We start from the raw sequence: 18,678 nt of genomic DNA, 5'->3' as shown, positions 1-18,678 counted from the left end.
TTTCTCTATGATGTCTCTGCCTTTTCTCAGAAAGTACAGGACTGATAGCAGGTTCTGTCTCATCTAGAGCAGGGAATTTCAAGGGCCTTCCTCCAAGGAAACTGCTGGTACAACTCCTGTGTTTCTTAGACATCATAAAAAGAACAGGGGAGGGAGTTGGGGACATGAAGGAGACTGAGCACAGACCCTTCCCTCCAATGTAATCTAGACACGCTTTGCCTTTATTTGTTGAGTGCATTGAGTAATATGTAAGATCTATTTGAAAAAGGATTCTATTGCTAAAGAGAAACACTGCCTCAGAGAACTACTTAATATAAATTGACAGATTTTCATCTCTGCTTATGTTATATTTATATAATGCTTTCTGTTTTGAAAAATACATTTACCTTATTTTTAGACTAAAAAATCTTGTAAGGTAAGCATGTTTTAACAGCCGCAGCAAAATTTTATCACAATTAAAGCTCCACATCAGAGTACTATTTTCACAGTTGGACTGAAGGCCATATGTCAAGACCTGATAGAGATTATCACCATATTGGGTAGAAAGTAAAACAGGATGATCTCTAATCTCCTTTGGTGATCTTATAACTAGAAATGACTAAAGGAGAAACATCAAAGGAATAATCTACACTAAGCCTCTTGTCTGTTGGGGGTCAGAAGGCAGGACCCCACATTTATTGAACACCTGTTCTGCTCTAGTTACTGTGGTAGGTGCCTCATATGATTTAATCCCGACAGCCACTCTGGGAGTATTATTGTATCCATTGTAAAGGTGATGAAACTTAAGATTAAGTGGAAAAGCTTAGAGCCATAGCTCTCCAGCTTCAAAACCAGGGTTCAGTCCACTATATAAGGATGCATCCACATATTGTTGCATCATTTAAAAATTAACCTACCTCCACTCTATGTAAGCAGAAATTTTAGGAAGGAAGTTCTTCATATTAATTAGGTTTGCTTCAGGTTTGGCTGCATGTTTCACATCTTGATCCTCCCCACACACACATACATTGATCCTTACCACCTGCTTTTGGATCAACCATGTCATCTGTCTTTTATAACTTCATTCAACCTCTTTGTTGATGAGGTCACTTGCCATGACTCAGCTGTTAGCATCTTTCTTGCTTTAATTTCCAACACAAGCCTATGCTATTTTTGGTTTTGTCTCAGATTGGAAGATTGGAAAACAACAGTCCAACCTTCTGGCTCTCCATGTTGATTTGACTTGGCGTTCTCTCTTCATTCATGAATTTTTTTTTGTATTGCCAGCAAAGAAGACTTGCATGACTGAAAACTCTCTTTCCTTCTCAGAGTTTGTCTTTGATTTCATCTTCCAACAAAAGTCCCTCAAAGTACAAGTTCACTCTCTCTCCTCCAATTTCTTAAGGAAAGGTATATATTGATAATGTTGCTAAATAGTTTTATCAAATGTGCATATATTATGACGAATGTCCCAAACAAGACAAAGCAAGTAGCAAAAATAGCTGTATTTAACCTTAGCCATTTATTACTAGGGTCAATTGTTTCAGGAACTGCAGTATTAAATCAAAGCTATCTGGATCTTACAACTTCAGCTTCTGGGGGCATTTTACTAAAATGTTTCTGATTTTTCTGAAACAATAGAGAGTAAAAACATGCATTTGTGTAGCACCTTACAGTTTATGAAGTGCTTTCAGGTGTTTTATTTCTTTTACCCTAATTAGTCTAGTTTTATCACATCTATTTCACATAAGCAAATTCAACTACAAAAAAATCTTAAAATTTATAATAGAACATTAGTTTTGAAAGACAGATAAATGTATAAGAAGGTTTAGCAGAGCTCCATATAACTAGTATATGCAAATAATAATCTTTTGCCACAAACATGATGCATTGATGAAGAAATAATGTTATACTTTGGGAAAGCTGATCCATATGAAATATGGAGCTAAGACTATTGTCATTCAGCTGGCTGACACTCAGGGTCAATATCAGAGAGTTAGGATTCATGAAATTAAGAAAAGGTATCTATTTTCCACATGGAGAGTCAGAGCCTTTGTTTGTGAACTGCTTTTCCCATGATCCTTTCCTTTCAGGAGAGCTTCCAACAGCTAGCTGCTCCTAGCCAAACTTCAGCGAAGTCTGGATGTTTTCAGGATCTCATAACAGAAAACCTGGACTCCACAGATGCTCAGTAGAAAAGGCAATATTCCAGGCATTGGGGTTAACACAATTAATAAGAAGTATTCATGCCTAAGAAATGTAGCAGGAGGAATGTTTGTTTAAATAATATTTTGATATAATGACATTGTGGCAGTCATGGAATAACAAGCCTGCCTGAGAGTTTAGCCTATTAAATAGAGGGCATTTTGGAAAGAGGCATCAACAAGAAACAATAAAGAGTGTGGAAGCCATTTCTAGAATGAGGTGTTTCTAGAAGGTAGCATCTGACTGGGATGTAGTAGATGATTAGACTAGAAGACACAGTAAGAGGTCCCTTTAACATTAAAGAGTTTGGCTTTATGCTGAGCACCTTGATCCAAGTAGTCAGATTTGTGTTGAATCCATCATATTGGTCCCTCTGTGGAGTAAGGGTGGGAAAGGTTGAACCTACTAAGGTAAGTTAGGAGGCATTTGAAGTAGTCCTGATAAGGGATATTGAACCTGTTCCTCACAATCCCATTCTTGGTCTGTGTCAGAAACTCCTTCCCAGCCTTTCCTTCAGAGTGGAAGCTTCAAAATAGGAGCTTGTTCTTCAGGCTCACTTACTATTTATTGACAGGGATGTGGTCTTTGTCATTCCATTCATTTTCATCATAAAGTAAGGATCCTATTAGTAGGACAAGCTCACTTCATCTTCCACTATATCCTTTGCTTAAGTTGATCAAACCTTACTATGTTCAGAATTCAATTCACTTTTGTTATGACAAGAATAGGAACAGCTTGTAGTTTTACCAGATTATTTTGACTCTTTAGGCAACTTTTGGGTAAGTTCCCTTGAAATAAACTTTTCTATACATTTTATTCTCCCACTGAACATTGGTGGCATTTCTCTTCTATAATGCAATAAATAATCCCCCAGTTGAACAGTCCTTCCAAACATACAAAAGTGCGTTAAACTATTTTTCACTTAATATTTTTGAGTGCTCACTACGTACAAGGTCTCCTTTGAGGAATCCAGTCTAGTGAATGAGGCAAATGTAAATTTATAAATTACATACTGTGTGATTGTTGTATAGGGTATTGGAGCCACGAGATCATATTGTGCAGGATGTGCTGCTTCAGTGTTAAATTATTATTGTTAAATTATTCAATAGGCATTTGTCAAAGGCATTCATTGTACCCATCTTGAACAGTCTGCAATGTGCTATGGAGGTAAATACTTGGACAAACCTTGGACTTTGAGAAACTAGCACAGTTTAACAAAACATATGAAATGAGCTATAATGAAAGATAGATATTATGTATAACATAAATGTGAAGAAAAGCAAAGTGAAAATAAATATTTACCAAACACTTTATGTCAGGAATAATTTAGTTACTTTAATTTACATTTTCTAATTTAGTATTCCTAGCTACTACTGTGAATATTCTGATAATTTTAATACTAAATCCCTTTGGATGTGATTTAGCAACTGTCTTCTATTCTTCTCTGGGGATTTACTCAAACCCTGATAGCATTAATGTTAGAGATGATTAAATGTGCTGACTTTATAGAATGATTTTCCATGGACGTACTATCTTTTTTCTGAAAGCATGCGTTCTTCATAATAATACACAGACATGGAAGGTTCTTTTCTTACAATTCAAGGCCTTCCATGTCTATTTTAACAGAAGTACTACCAAACCTACCCTTATAATTTACTGGGTGTGATTATTACAGTTATCCAGTATCACAGAAGTTGCTGTATATACTCACTAAATGATCCAAATTTTATCCCTCTTACTATTTAATGCTTTAAATAAACTCCAGCAAGCTTCAACACATTGGAAAATGACTATATATATATATATATCTGAAACAATTTGGATATCAATATCTGTCATACAACATTCCTAGGTTTACCATCTAAAGCAATACTCATTTCGCTGACTCGCATTCTTTGCATGGTATGTATCCAACAGTCATCACTCATGTTTGTTCATTAGGTGTCGAGGTGATGAGCCAAGCTGCTATATTCTCAGCTGGGCCCACAGCCTATTTAGTTTGGCACTGATTAATGATGAGCAGGGAGTGAACAGTTTGCAGAACCATCTTAGAAACCCAGTTAGCCAAAGACAAATAGCTAAAAGTTGGCTGGTAGGAGTATCGGAGGTGAGCTCTTGAGAATGGATAGTCATTTAGAAAAACCCAATATGACTCTGGTTACTCTAATTAGGGAGGGCACAGGTTCTGCAAGCAGACTATGCCTTTGGGCCAGGTTTCTGGGTAGGCACTCCAGAATCAGGTCTAAGGCATGTAACTGATGAATTCATACAACTGCATTGTTGTTGTTCTGTGCACTGGTTCTAACCGTTGCACTTGCTGTGACACCATCTGCTTTCGGGTGACCCTTCAGACAAAATGCATTTGTGTAAAGTCTCTTGAGATGTTCCTCTGGTAGATCTTATAACAAAAGAACAAGCATTAGAACCTTTTCTTTACCAAGTGAACTTTTACACTGAAAAACAGCTTTAAGTGTAATGTTTCTGACTTACATAATATTTATCTCCAGTTTTTTCCTACTTATTTTATTCACCTGTTTTACTATTTTTTTAAAGATCTATTTATTTATGCATACAAGAACTGGAGTACAGGCCAGAGGTGTGGGAGGATGAGAGGATTCACCAGAGACAGAATGAGAAAAAGAACAGGCAGATTGACTGAAATACACTGCTGAGGGGAGCAGTGGGCAAGTCAGGAGAGGTCTGCTGCACCATGTGGGTAGCTCCCTGGCTGGGGATCAAACTGGTGCTGCAGTGGCTGCAGATAACTTCATAGTTGTGTCTTAACTCCTTGTACCACCAGGGAGACTCTGGCATCTATTTTTAATGAGAATTTTCTGCTTTTTGCCTCTTTCTATTTTTTTAAGTGGAGCCATAAGGAAGAAACATATTAAAATCTTAACAAGGATAGTTCAGCTCTAATTGGGGAAGAGAAGCAGTCCTTTTAGTGGCCAGTAAAAACTTGGCAAAATGTGTTTGTATTAACATTTCCAAAGGATTCTCCCTATTAATGATGGGGATCACCTCTGAAGTTCTATTGGCAACTCTTGGCTGGAGACTTTAGGAACAACCATTTCCTAAAGATAAATGAGTCCTTGTTTAGAGGAAAGTTTTTCCACTAGCTCATCCAAAATGTTCAATTCAAAAGTTACAAGGATGCCCAAGATCATTTGGGGGGAGAAAATACAGAGAGGTTAAGATGATTTTCTTGTGGTTACACAGGAGGAACACAAGAAGAAAGATGCAAAACAAGGTTAGTCACCTGGCATCCTGACTTAGTTATTAATCTTAGACTTTTATTCTTCATTTGTTTGCTTAAAGATCTTGAATTTTCACCATTCCTGCAAGACACAACTCAAATTCTGCTGTTTGCAGTTACAAGTATTATAGTTTGATCTCAATCTGTCTTCCAAGGCTGCCTCCAACCATCTACTTAAATGAATATTTGTAAACAATAGCCATCATGTATGTCTGGTCCTATAAAAACTGCTTGACAGTATTTTAATCCTAACTTCACATTTCAAGGTCTATACTATAATCTCAAATTTATTTGGAACCTGGGGCACAAGGAGTTTCAAAAGTTTGCACCAGGACATGCAGATAGTAATAGTGAAATGCCCAAAAATCAAGTTGGTTCTGCCTGACTCCTGTGCTTATTGTTTTCCTTTGACCTTTCACTGAAGCCAAAATGACTAGAGTAGCTGTCTTTCTATTGACCTTGAAAGCCCTATCCCCTCTCACTCTTCTTTATTTACATCTAAATCATACCTGTCCTGCATAACCCCACCCACAACCTGCTTTGTTCATACACTGTCTTCTCACTCCCTCTGCTGGAAGAGGTCTTCCCTCCTCTTCCAAGTACGCCACCAAACAATTGGGAATGACCATTTGTCTTCAGTGCATCAAAGCAGAAAATATGGTGCTGGTAGGAGTCAGGAGGTTTGGGTTCAAATCTCTGGTCTGTTACTATATCATATGTGATTTTGAGTAAGTCACAAAGTTCTATCTAGGCATATGCTGCAACCTGAGCTCTAAAGGCCCATCTCATCACAAATTCTAAGATTTTAAAAATTCTAGGATTCCTAAATTTATGTTAAAGACATAATTTCTTTATGAGTTAAGTCCTGTGCTTTTTTGTGTCACCACAGTCCTACCTTTGCCCTATCTGTACAGTGCATTTTGTAGAAATACATCAGATTTTGTTGAGATGCTGTCTCTCTTTACTTCTAACTCATTCCTACTTATTTGCTTATTTTTTATTCATTTATTCCTTTTTTTTTCTATTTTGGCTAGCTTTGAATTTACGATAATTTCTAAGATCCATCCCTAGAATACTCTAGAGGCATCTCCACATTTCTGGATAGTATAGTGACTGGTTTGGGATTAAGCCTCTCAAAGGCAACACTTTTCATTTTGTATATCCAGAACAGATAAAAGCAAAGGAAAAGTCACTTTGACAATATGAAATCTCGGAAAATTAAATTTGAACAATAAATACTTTGTAATGTTTTCAGGGACTTTTTTTTTTCTGCATTTCCTCAATCTTTGGGCATCTGTACATATAAATCCATCACTACCAATCTGCACACAAACACACACACATATGGATGGTTGCCAATTGATTAAAGTCACCAGTCTTTAAATTTGGTTTCAAAGAACATTGGTCTACTGTGCCATCTTCAGTGACACTTGTCCTCATCTATCCTTGCATCTTTTATCACTTGTGGCCCCTGTAGGTTCTCAGGCATTCATTATAGGAAAAGGTGGTTCTGCTTTATCCCTTCAGCAGACACCATTTTGCAAAGTAGCTCTCCTTCTTCTCTCCCTAGCCCCAGCAAATTCCTCAAACTCCAGTTTTCACTTGTCAGATGTTCATGCTAATTCCCAGGCTCTCTAAAAACAATTATTATTATTGTTGTTGTTGTTGTTGTTGTTGTTGTTGAAGTAAAATTCTCATAGATGGTGGGTTTTATTTATAAACAATTTTCTTGTTTGTTTACTACTTGAATGCTTACTACTTACTAGGAACTACTAAATATAATCTTTTCATCAACTTAGTGCAGTATTACTCATTAACTCTAGGATAAAGTTGCAAATATCTTTTCATTCAACTCATTCTGAAATCAGTTGGAGCTTGATATTTCCATTTAATAATTTGAAGGATTGACTTTCTAATTATAGAACTTGGATTCAAGTTACCAATATGTATTCCCAAGCCTTAGTTTCTGGAACTGAAAGAAATGAAGAATTTCTGTTTGGCAGGACTGGTGTAAACACATGATGAGATTAAAGATAACACGTTTAGAGCACTTGTATCCTTACTTAGTAAACAATCCAGTAAATTCTGAGTCATTATTCCATTGCCTCTGACAGAAAAAGAGAGCTTTAATAGCACCTATCTCATTTGACTCTTAAAACTATGCCTGAGTGGGAAAGGGCAAATAGCGACTTTATTTTTAATTTAAAAATATATTTTCTAATTCAAGAATGGAGAGCATGTCCACTTTTCTTAAGTAAGAAATTGGGAAAAAAGGAAGAAGTACAGTTAATTTTTTTTTTAAGTTTGCTTTGGTCATATCACTGTTTCCCCCTTCTTTCACACTTTATCTTAAAAAAAAAAAAACAGGACATTACTCTCTAAATAACTGAACTCTAATACAAATTATGTCCTTTTGGAAATTATTCCATTTTAATAAGCAAGTAGCAGGAGCATTTGTATTATAAATAAACATTAAAAAATATCCTCATTTAATTTCACGCAAGTTATAGTTCTAAAAAATTTCCTTAAATATTGGTTTCCATCCAAATTCTTTTCCAGAATTATAAAATCACTGAAACTTCAAAGCAGAGAAGAGGAATGTGATCACATTCAACATCATAAGGTCTATAATTTGATCTAGTAGACTAAAACCTGCTTACTGTTTCATTTATTCAATAAACAGGTATCAGCTCCTCTGAGCGTTTGGCACTATTCTAGCCCAGGACCTAAGTCCTTACCTTGGCCACTATACCATTCCCAGAGGTATTAATTTTGACTTCCGTTGAGGTATTAATATTGACTTCAGTTGTTGAGATGAGGTCATAAGTGATGTAGAAACACTGCTTAACTATTGGGTCAAACAAATTCTTAGGGACATAAAATTGAACACAAATTCAGAATGCAAGAGGACTTGGGTTAATCATCCTGGAAAATTAGTAAATGAGCAGCAGAAAATATAAGAAAATCACATCCAAAATTATTGAACATTAAAGTCAAATATGTCAGGTAAAAGTGCTCACCTATAGAGAGTGTTATAGTGTGAATGTCAAGTTCAATTGATTAGTAGTGGTTAATAGAGGCTGAGTTCTGGTTCAGCAAAGAAAAGTGCTATGATAGATTATTGATATCTGCCATAGGCATTGAAGAGAGGAATGTTGGTGTGCATGCCACATAATTGCCATCTGTGGATGTATCATTAAAGAAAGGGACCACATTTAGGTGAAAGCATGAAAGACCCAATGGATGTCTGGAAACTGTGGGAATAGCTGCCTTCATCTAACTGTGAAAGGTATAGCTAATAAGCAGAAAGGAAGAGGTATTGAAAGGAGAAACATTTCAGATATTCCTTGTCTTCATTCACTACAAACCAAGTGACTGTTAGGCTTTTGCAGAATCGGAGATCTCTGAGCTATTTTAATTGTTTGGTTTTTGTACTGTTGTGAACAGATTCTCCTTTAAAGATAATAAATGACTCATAATTACTTTAGTTTGGAAAGTGCTCTTCTGCCCTGGAACACTATAACAACTGGCCATAGAAAAGAGAAAACCTAAGGATTTATAAGGTGTCCCAATTTATAGCCATCTGGGTGAAATACAACCAGACATTGGCATAGCTGTGCATTAACCAGACTTAATCTATCAATGCTGCGGTCATAAACCCTCTCTTTCCCTCTGCTTAAAACTATCACAGGGATTCATCCCCGACCTTCACAAAGACTCTCCAGAAATCATTCTTTGAAACACATAGATCAGAAATAGTCTGGTTGACCTTCGGTTTACTAAGCTGAAGGGGAAATTTTCCAGGTAAGAGGGATTTTAAAATCCACTAATGCTAAAATGATAAATGAGGTATAATCTCTTCAGTCAAATGGCTTGAGGTCCTATTGGAAGACTGAGAGGGAATACACAATTTCGTTAATTTTGAGAAGCACAATTGTTGAAGGAGTGAGGTAAGAATAGAAATATATTTATATGTACAAACATCAGTGGTGTGCTTAATTATTAATCCCCAAAATTATATTGATAGCTCATACCCATAAAAGCACTTACTGTGAGGTCCACTATTAGCCGTTACACAGCAGTGTCCCCCAACTACCTTTGAATTTTGAAAGAGTGGGTACTGGATCTGGTTCTTTTGTTTCCAGTACCTCATCTACTCATCAGCACATATTCAATGCTGATAAATGTTAGCTGAATAAGTAAAGGACAGAATATATGCATCTAAAGCTTGCAAGGTAATACTAGGAACAACTTACTATATCAAATTTTAAAAATTAAAACACATTTATTCTTAAGATAGTATGTTAATGTTGCAGCTGAATTTATTTGGAAATTAAAATAAATACCATGGGGATATAAATTTCTCAATAAATAGTGGTCCACTTAAAATGTGACGCTGTTAGTTTGATGAGTAATAAAAAAAAAGGGGGGGAAAGGATTTAGAAAAGGTATAAGAACAGTCTTTTTCCTTCTATATAAATATGAAAAAGTTGAAACCACTGGGTCTTGCTAAATTTTCAGTTCCCTCAGGTTCCCATCTCTCCTACCTGATGTGTCTGGAGGAGTGTCCACCAATAGTTTGCTTTGGTGGCAGTGTCCTTCAATTTTTTTTTTTAGAAATTTTATTTTTAATTTTTTAAATTTTTACATCATTTTTTCATTTTTAAACAATATTTGCTTCTTCCCAACCCCTCAGGTACAGTCCCCATAGAATTTCCTCCACCAAGGCACCCTTGCACCATCACCTCAGTGCCATGCACTCCTCCCTCTCTCCCTCTGATCCCTCTCCCTCCTCCTCCCCTTCAGTATATCTCTGATTTATAATTGTCTGTTTTTACTTTGTGTGTTTTGTACTATTATTATTTTTTAATTGATTTCTTATTTGGTTCCCTTGTATTCCTGCTATAAGTGAAATCATCCAATATTTTTCTTTTTCCTTCTGGCTTATTTCACTGAGCATGATTCCTTCTAGTTCCATCCAGGTTGCTGTGAATGGCATGAGTTTATCTTTTCTGATTGCTGAATAATATTCCATCGTGTATATATGCCACATTTTCTTGATCCAGTCATCTATTTTTGGGCATTTGGTTTGTTTCCAGGTTTCACCTATTGCAAACAGTGCTGCAATAAACATAGGAGTACAGGTGTTCTTTTGAATCAATGTTTTTGTGTTCTTTGGGTAGATCTCTTAGTGGAATGGCCGGGTTGTATGGTAGCTCCAGTTTTAGTAGACTGAGGAAGCTCCAGACAGCTTTCCGTAGTGGTTTGACCAGAAATGCACTCCCACTAGCAATGTAGGAGAGTTCCTTTTTCACCACATCCTTGCAAACATTTGTTGTTGCTTGTTTTTTTTTTTTTTTTTCATCTGTGCCTGATGGCAGAGGAGTTTGATGGATCCAGGCCTTGCTTTCCCCAACCCCTGTCCACTGTGGTCTTGTGTGAGCAGTCTGCTTACAAAACTTTATTAAGCCTCCCTTCCAGGGGGGGCGTATTGTCCCATTTCATTTGTTTAATAGTTTATGCAAACTGTGCCAGGCCTCAGGTTTCACCCTCCATGTGAAATAATAGACATTTCATTCATTTCTTAATGGCAGCTACTTTTAGATAGTTTCAGGCTGATTTATTTGTACCCACTGATACTCTTCTACTCCAAATATTTATGAAACTGATTTTAAATGCTGTGCACAGAGATGAATTACGTAAAATTTCACCATCTATAGTGGGTAAGGCACACTGGGGGAGAACAACACATGAGCAGACTCTACCATTCACTCCTTTTTTCACACATGCCAATTAATGAGTAAAGAAGCAACAATGACTACATCTCAGATGTTTTGTAAACAGCCCATAATATTTGAAGGGATATCTGTAGATGTCATTTATCCATTTATAAATCTATTCGGAAGTAACTCATTATTTAGCACTAGTAATTTGGCATCAGGATTGTGTAACTTGAAAAGAAAAACTCCTTCAGGTTCAGTCACTTCAGTGAAATTCCTCCCTTGCTCTTAGGGAGCCCCCAGGGGAGTCTATCCACCCCCAACCCCACCATGGTCAGGCAGCTGTAGCTATAAGAGAGGAGACAGGTATCTAAGCAAACACTGGTTTACTTGCCAGACTTGCCCGTTGGGAAGATCGTTCTTTATAACTGAAAGTCTTTGCTTTCAACATCCCTGATAGACAAAGTATGACTAAATTTGGTGAACAAGCATTAGAAACCAATGGTAGCATCATTATTAAAAATTGTGACCATTTTCCCCAGGCCTTGTTGGAAAAACTTTTCAACCTTCTTTGTGAGAAAACCAGCCCCATTTGTTTTTGCTTTTCTCACCACACAGTCATGTTTTGACTGACACATTGTTTATTAAAAGCTGTGGATTAAATGCCACCCACTAATGTGATTTGTGAGGACTTTGCTTGCCTGGGGCCAACTCCATCAGACACTAGTGAAAACAGTTTCCTGTTGTCATCCAGGACCTCCAATTAGTAAACCAGCAAATCTAGCCTGATTGCTGTATTAATTTGGCTTCCTGTTTCAGTGGGGATAGGCTGGGTCACACCACTGTTTGCCTCTTGATCTATCTCCCCTCTGGACAGGCTGCAAAAAGAAGGCAGTGATCCCAAGCCTCACTTTTTCTGAGTTTTGAGCTGGTTTCCTGTAGATGCTGAAGAAATGGAGTAGGATGTTGCGTCCATATCCCCTGTTTTAACGAACACAGCACTGACTGATTTTAAGATGAGTTTCTGGTTGAAAGGTTTATTTATTTACTTATTTTTACTGACTATAAAGATGCCTTACACCTTAAATTAAAATGCTTTATCACAAAGAGCATGGCAGGGATTAGTACTGTGAGTCTTTGTCTTAGGAATGTGAACTCATTCAGTTAGCACTTGTGTGGAACCACAGAGTCAGGGATTGTATAATGAGTTGTTTTTTTTTTTTTTTTGGGGGGTGGGGTACAATGCCAGGCCCTTCAAGCTGTCAATTTGGATTAAGATCAGATTCTCAGGATGCTTGAAACTTTCTGATCATCACTACCTGCTTCAATCAATTCCTTCTTTATTAGCAATTAAAAACCAGAGGAAGTTTTCAAGCAAGAGAATGGCAGTGTTGGGCACTAGCTCTCTTTCTATCTGCTCCAGTGCCATCTGCTTTGCTCTCAGGGTACATCTGAAAAATCACCTTTCATATTCTATTAATAGTCTTCCCTTGAGTTCTCCATGTTTTCCTTGAATGCTGCCATCTGCAAGCTTACCCACTCAGGGTTAGCATGCAGGCTGCTGCTCCTGTGTCTAGGAACACTGTCACTGATTGCTATCCAAGGCATTGGGAAGATGTTGGCTGTTCTTGCTACAGCAGGTTCTCTAAACCACACCTTGCCCAGGTAGGCAGATGCCTGCACCAAGGTAGCTGTGGTTACCTCGGTGGGAAGCAGCCCAGGTAGAATGGTCTGGTCCCCAATGGTGGTGTCTTCTGAAGGATCTAAGCATGCTCAGAGAAGGAATGGTCCCCTGGCTGTTTTCTAACTCTCTCAGGTAAGAGCACTAATCCTGTCACACCATAGTGGGTACCTGAAGGTCAGGTCTTGTGGAGACTTTGGGCAGTAACAAGATGAAGTCTAGCTTCCTTAGGCAGCATCTGTAAGTCACACTGGGCAGTTATAAGGAAAGGGATCATGGCCCTTCTCTCTTTTATCTGGAATGGCAGTATGCTTCCTCGTTACACCCACAACCCTTAATCCCAGCTGCACATTAGCATCCCCTGGGAACTTTCTAAAACGTGACCAATGTCCAGAACCCATTCTCAAACAAATGAATCAAAATTTTTAGGGGAGAAAGCAGGTATACTTTAAATTTTGTTGTAGAGTGAGTGTTGAGAACTGAATCCTCAGTCATGAATTAAACAGTTTCTCAACAGCTACTACCTGGAAGGATTGTGTAAATTCTGAATAAACAAAAGAGACATTGTTCATGACATTATGACATAATCCTATGATTGGAGAATAAGGGGGCTCTAACCCTGACTTTAGAGAAAGAATATCTAGCAAAGAATATCTAGACTTGAAGATTGAGCAGGTACTGGAAGAAAGAGTATTAGTCACAGGGAAGAAAAAGTACAAATGAAGAATAAAGTTCAAAGTGCTAAAATGATCTCAGGTGGCTCGATCCCAGAGATGGGGTAAGGACCAACTAGGAGGTATCTGCTTGAGGATGAGGTGGAAGGTGGCTCTGAGGGTCCATGTGTCCACAATGGAGACACTGGCTGTCACTACAGGCAGTACTGAGCCAAGGTTTCAGCAGGTAGAGGACATGATCAGATCTATATTTTGGAAACACTACATTGCTGTGAGGCGGGCTGAAGAGGATACTATTGAAGTCAGAAAGGTAAATGTCTGACTTCAGCACTCACTCTGGCCAGGGGTTTATCTCTTAGGTAAATTAGGACAGGTGATAGGGTAGGGTTCAGGGAGTGGTCAGTGATAACGACAAATTAAATGGAAAGAATACTCGGCAAGTGAGACAATATCACCCCAATCCTGAAAACTGTATACTCAGAGCAAAATTCTATACTTTCATGTAGGCATAGGTTCCTAAGTCTACGTGGTTCCATCCATTGCCCATAATTTTCCATCTTTCACCAAAGACACCCTCAGAGTTGCATCACAGTTACATCACAGATATATGGCACCCAGAAGGCAGGCCTTGCTGTCAATGGTTGGCATTCCAGACTCTGCCTTGGGAAGAGCCAAACCAATGAAGTTTCAGTCTATAGTGGGCTGTTCTTTTTCTCAGCTCCTGGCTACATATCTTGACTTTTGATGGGACATACAGCTAGCCTCATATTTATTGTCCTTAGATATGCCATCATAAAAAGGAACACTTAGAAAAATTCCACAGCCATATCATGCACTACACTGGCTCCTGTTTCTGAATTAAGTCATTACCATCCCCTCAAAGAGATCATGGAGTTGTTAGAGACTCACTAGAGAAACAGAGATGGAGGAGCAAATGACTTTTTACTATTCCTGCATGCCACGATTAGGCCATGTCCTTTGTGAACTGCAAAGAACATTTTTACATTTATTAATGAAAAAAATATTTCAAATTCGACTGGTATCCGTGAGGACACATCATGAAATTGAGAGAGGCCAGAGGTTGCGCACCAGCTAAGCTGACCCTCTGAAATATCAGAACAGTCTCTCTGGTCATTTATCTGAAGACCAACCCCACAAGGCCCTGGATTGCTGGGACCTTCACCAGGGAGCTGCAACTGTCAAACTCCAGTGGAAGGCATGGCAGGACACACAAGGACAGGGAAAACTATCTTCAAGGCCTGAAATCATTCAGGGAGAGAATTGAGAAAAATTTGAAAAATAGTAATTCTAATAGTTTGGAATTGATTCTGTTCAATGCAACCTAAATACAATCTTGACCTGCCCTGCACATATTATGAGTACCTGGTGTCACTAGACACTTGTTTGCATGTAACAGGAAGAGTTTTTCTTTTATTTTTTTTTCAAAGATTTATTTTATTTATACAAGAGCCGGGATATAGGCCAGATGTGCAGGAGGGTAAGAGGATTCACCAGAGACAGAGCAGGGAACAGAACAGGCAGATTGACCGAAGTACACTGCTAAGGGGAACAGCAGGCGAGACAGGAGAGGTCTGCTCGCCATGTGGATTGCTCTGAGGCCAGCGGGTATCAAACCAGCACTGCAGATGCCGCGGACAGCTTCACAGCGCTGTGCTCAACTGCCTGTGCCACCAGGGAGGCCCCAAGAGTTTTTCTTTTGACAACCTGTCTTTAGGACTGTGAATAAGGGAAAACCTCATAATGATGAGTAGAATGTATTGGGCTAAATGTTCTGCATCCCCTAATCCTGAAAGAACATTATCATCTCCATACCTTATTATTCCTCAAGCCAAAGTCCTAGTGCTGTTCCTCAACATCATGACACTGGAGAGGGACTCGAGCCTGAGAATGGATGTCTTGCCTTTGCTCCAGTATGCTATCACTTTTTCCCTGGGGGTGTGTACATGTTCTACCCACTTTCCTAGAGCAAGAGCTTATTCAGTACAAGCCCTCAAATGCTTCACTCACTGTGCTTTGCACATTGCAAATATTTGAAAACCATTTTTTTGAATGCATGGATGAATTTTGCTGGATAAAGGTCATGGGTATAAAAGCAGAGTCAGAGAGGTAGTTAGAATAGGAATGCACAGATGCTCAGTAGATATTGGAATTAAACACAAAACACATTTCAATGAACAATGACACCAGAACACAATTAGACTACAAGTTTGCTTGATTCTACTCATAGATCCTCAGCAATTATACCTTTTTTCCAATCTTTTAAGAAATAAAAATGTTTTCTCTACCTAAAGTGAGAGTATCTGTGGGACTCCCACATTTTTGGTACAGTGTGACATTATTACAGAGAACAGGTACTGGGAGGATTCCAGAAACACAGGTATGGTTCAGACATTGATTAAGTAATCAGTCAATACCAAAAATGAATGTAGGTTCTAAGAGTATGTTTTCTTTGATGTCTATGGCAAAACACATGCTGTAATTAAAAGTCTTAACTTATTGCTTTGCTGATGCTTCTGCAACACTGTCTTTGCTTTCTTAAAACAATGACAAAAGCCTGATAATTTCCAAAGGAGACTGTGTAATAGAGTGTCTGAATAGGACTGTGGAATAGGTTCTGAGTATAAAGTGTCTGAGTGTCTTGTCTTTAACTTGTACACATGGAGCAAGAAAGACTGATGCCATTAGTTGAAGCCCTTGTGGAAGCTTCTTTAGAAAGAAATAGAGGCATATTTGACTTATTTTGCTATTGTGATGCCTTAAAAACTGATGACATCTTTCACTGGCATCATTTTCCTTGGCAAGCAAAGTGACTTTTTCAGGGCCAATGCTAAGCAAAACTGTAAGATGAAGTTGGCAAAGCCAGTCTTTGGCTCCAACAGTCTCTGTTCTATGCACCACATCCACTACCTGTCTCCCTTACCTGGAGCCAGGTGTCCTCATGAACTCTTCTCCCTTATCCTGTCAGTCTACTCATGGGAAAGGTTCTATATTTTCTTCAACCTACATATATATGTGATTGTTGCAAATTTAAAGGTTTATTACAGTCATGGATTTTTTTCATCTAACTGGTATCAAAGTCTTAATCTAGATGAATGAAGCTCTAATGGTGAATTTTAAGCAAAACTATCTAAGTTGGAGCTAAGGAGTTTCCCAGATTACAAAAGGAATTATCATTTCATGCAAAAGTATAACCAAAAGTAAACAAAGATGACTTTTACATTTATTTTTTATTGAAGTAGCTTTTTTGTTTGTATCCTGCTTTTTTCCCTTTCTCACCTATTCAAGCAATCTCAGCCTCACAAGCTGGTATTCTCCTTGAACTTTGTTGTATGTATTTGTTGTGACTCTGGTTGCAAGTGACAAGAATTCCATTCAAACAATCTTAAGTGAAAAAAAGATTGATTTAACCAATCAATGAAAACTCTAGGGTGAACTGACTTTATAGTTGAATGTAGCTTTACATTATATTCTCTCTCTCTCTCTCTCTCTCTCTCTCTCTCTCTCTCTCTCACATATAGGCACACACTTGTTCCTTCTGTTTTATTCCATTGGAATTGGTCTCATTAACTTCCACTCGCCCAGTTATTGAGGAGCACTCCTACAGAATAGGTTTCAATTTGATGAGAAAGAAGCCTGCTTCAAGTAATGTCAGAGAAGTCTGGGGACAGATGCTGATTGGTCAATTTGGGTCACATGCCATGTACTAGTGTGATAATTTTGTCTGGGCAGATGTGGTTTAGCGATTGTCATCTCTGTGACAGCCCCTTTAGAAACACATGAAATATGTTCAGTCATTTTTAGTTAACTAAAGGACAATGTTATTGACACGGGATCCCTGTGAGCACAGGTATAGGAAGAAAGCATGCAGATGATAAAGAGGGAGGGGATCTGGCATCTGGAGTTGGACTCATATCCTGTGGGTTTCTCTGATGGGCACATCTGAGGCCTGCTCTGCACATCTGAGGCCTGCTCTGCTGTTCCTGGAAGTCAGTTTAGTTTTGCTGCCAATGAGGATTCACTTTCTTGTTCTGCTTCCTAAGGTCCCATTCACTTGGAGAAAGAAACCTGAGCAGATTGCTTAGTATCCTGCACCATCAGAGAGAATCAATACAATTAAAAGAGCTTAGCAAGTGCAAGGAGCTGTCAAGAGTTTGGAGGACATTTCAGCTGCCTGTGAGATTTCCTCAGGCTGTAAGATTTTTCCTTTTCCTTGCAGTCAGGCAGATTTGAAAGTTATGGTCTTTTCCATACTGTAAAATCGCTACCTCAATAACAATGACATTTCCTGAACCTGCCGTTTTGGGGGATCTTATCAGTGAGCAATTACTGAGTACCTCCTATGAATGAGTTACTGAACAAACAACAGATTAAAAGCCAGAAGGAGTACATTGGTCACATCCAGAGTGATAAAGGATAGCAGTACCCCAGGCTGATCAACATAAAGTGTATGTCATATCTACAATACTGGGCTACAAGGCAACTGAGAATTCAACTAAATATGTGTAATCTTAGCTAAATCCTCAATCCTTTTTCTGTCTCCATTTCCTTTAAAATTGTGGCAGTAGCACCTACTCCATTGTATTGGAGGGAAGTGAGGAAGTATATTAAATGAAGCACAGAACAGCAAAGTGCCTGACTCAATCTGGTTTGTAGCTGAGGTGCATTTGTCATTTTCTTTTACTTTTAAATTACTAAACAACTCCATGAATGGTGACATGGGTCACAGTATAAAAGAATGCTTAAAACACTGGCTTCAAATCTCAGCTCAGCCACATACCAACCAGCTGAATGATTTTGAACTAGTTACTTAATATTTTGAAATCCAGGTTTCTTTAAATGGAAATGATGAATATCTGCCTTATAAATGTGAGTGGAGTAAGAAAGAATGTGTAAAGCACATTTAAAGTGCTTTCTATAGAACCTCTCCCATGGTAGATACCTTATCAGTGGAAACAATTGTTCTCATCTGTAGTGGAAGCTAAGAAAAGAAGCAGCAAGATTACAAGTCTGTTGGTCGCACTGCATGTTTTCTGGTTTTCTACTGCTTCATATATTCTGGTAAAGATGAATCCACATTAATAGAGGCAATGGGTAATTGCTTCCTTGTGGACTGGATCTGTCCTGAGGGAGCAAATCACTATA

At 38.3% G+C, this 18,678-nt stretch overlaps 1 protein-coding gene across 2 annotated transcripts in view; it reads left to right on the top strand.

The window, feature by feature from the left end:
- Positions 1–18,678, top strand: part of ELMO1 (engulfment and cell motility 1) — a gene marked incomplete at both ends in the record, with an annotated part of 519,094 nt that overhangs the window by 462,085 nt on the left and 38,331 nt on the right. The gene's annotated exons all lie outside the window — the stretch shown is intronic.

Source organism: Talpa europaea, assembly GCF_964194135.1.
Source record: "Talpa europaea genome assembly, chromosome: 3".
Classification (NCBI taxonomy): domain Eukaryota; kingdom Metazoa; phylum Chordata; class Mammalia; order Eulipotyphla; family Talpidae; genus Talpa; species Talpa europaea.
This window is presented reverse-complemented; position numbering and strand designations above follow the sequence as displayed.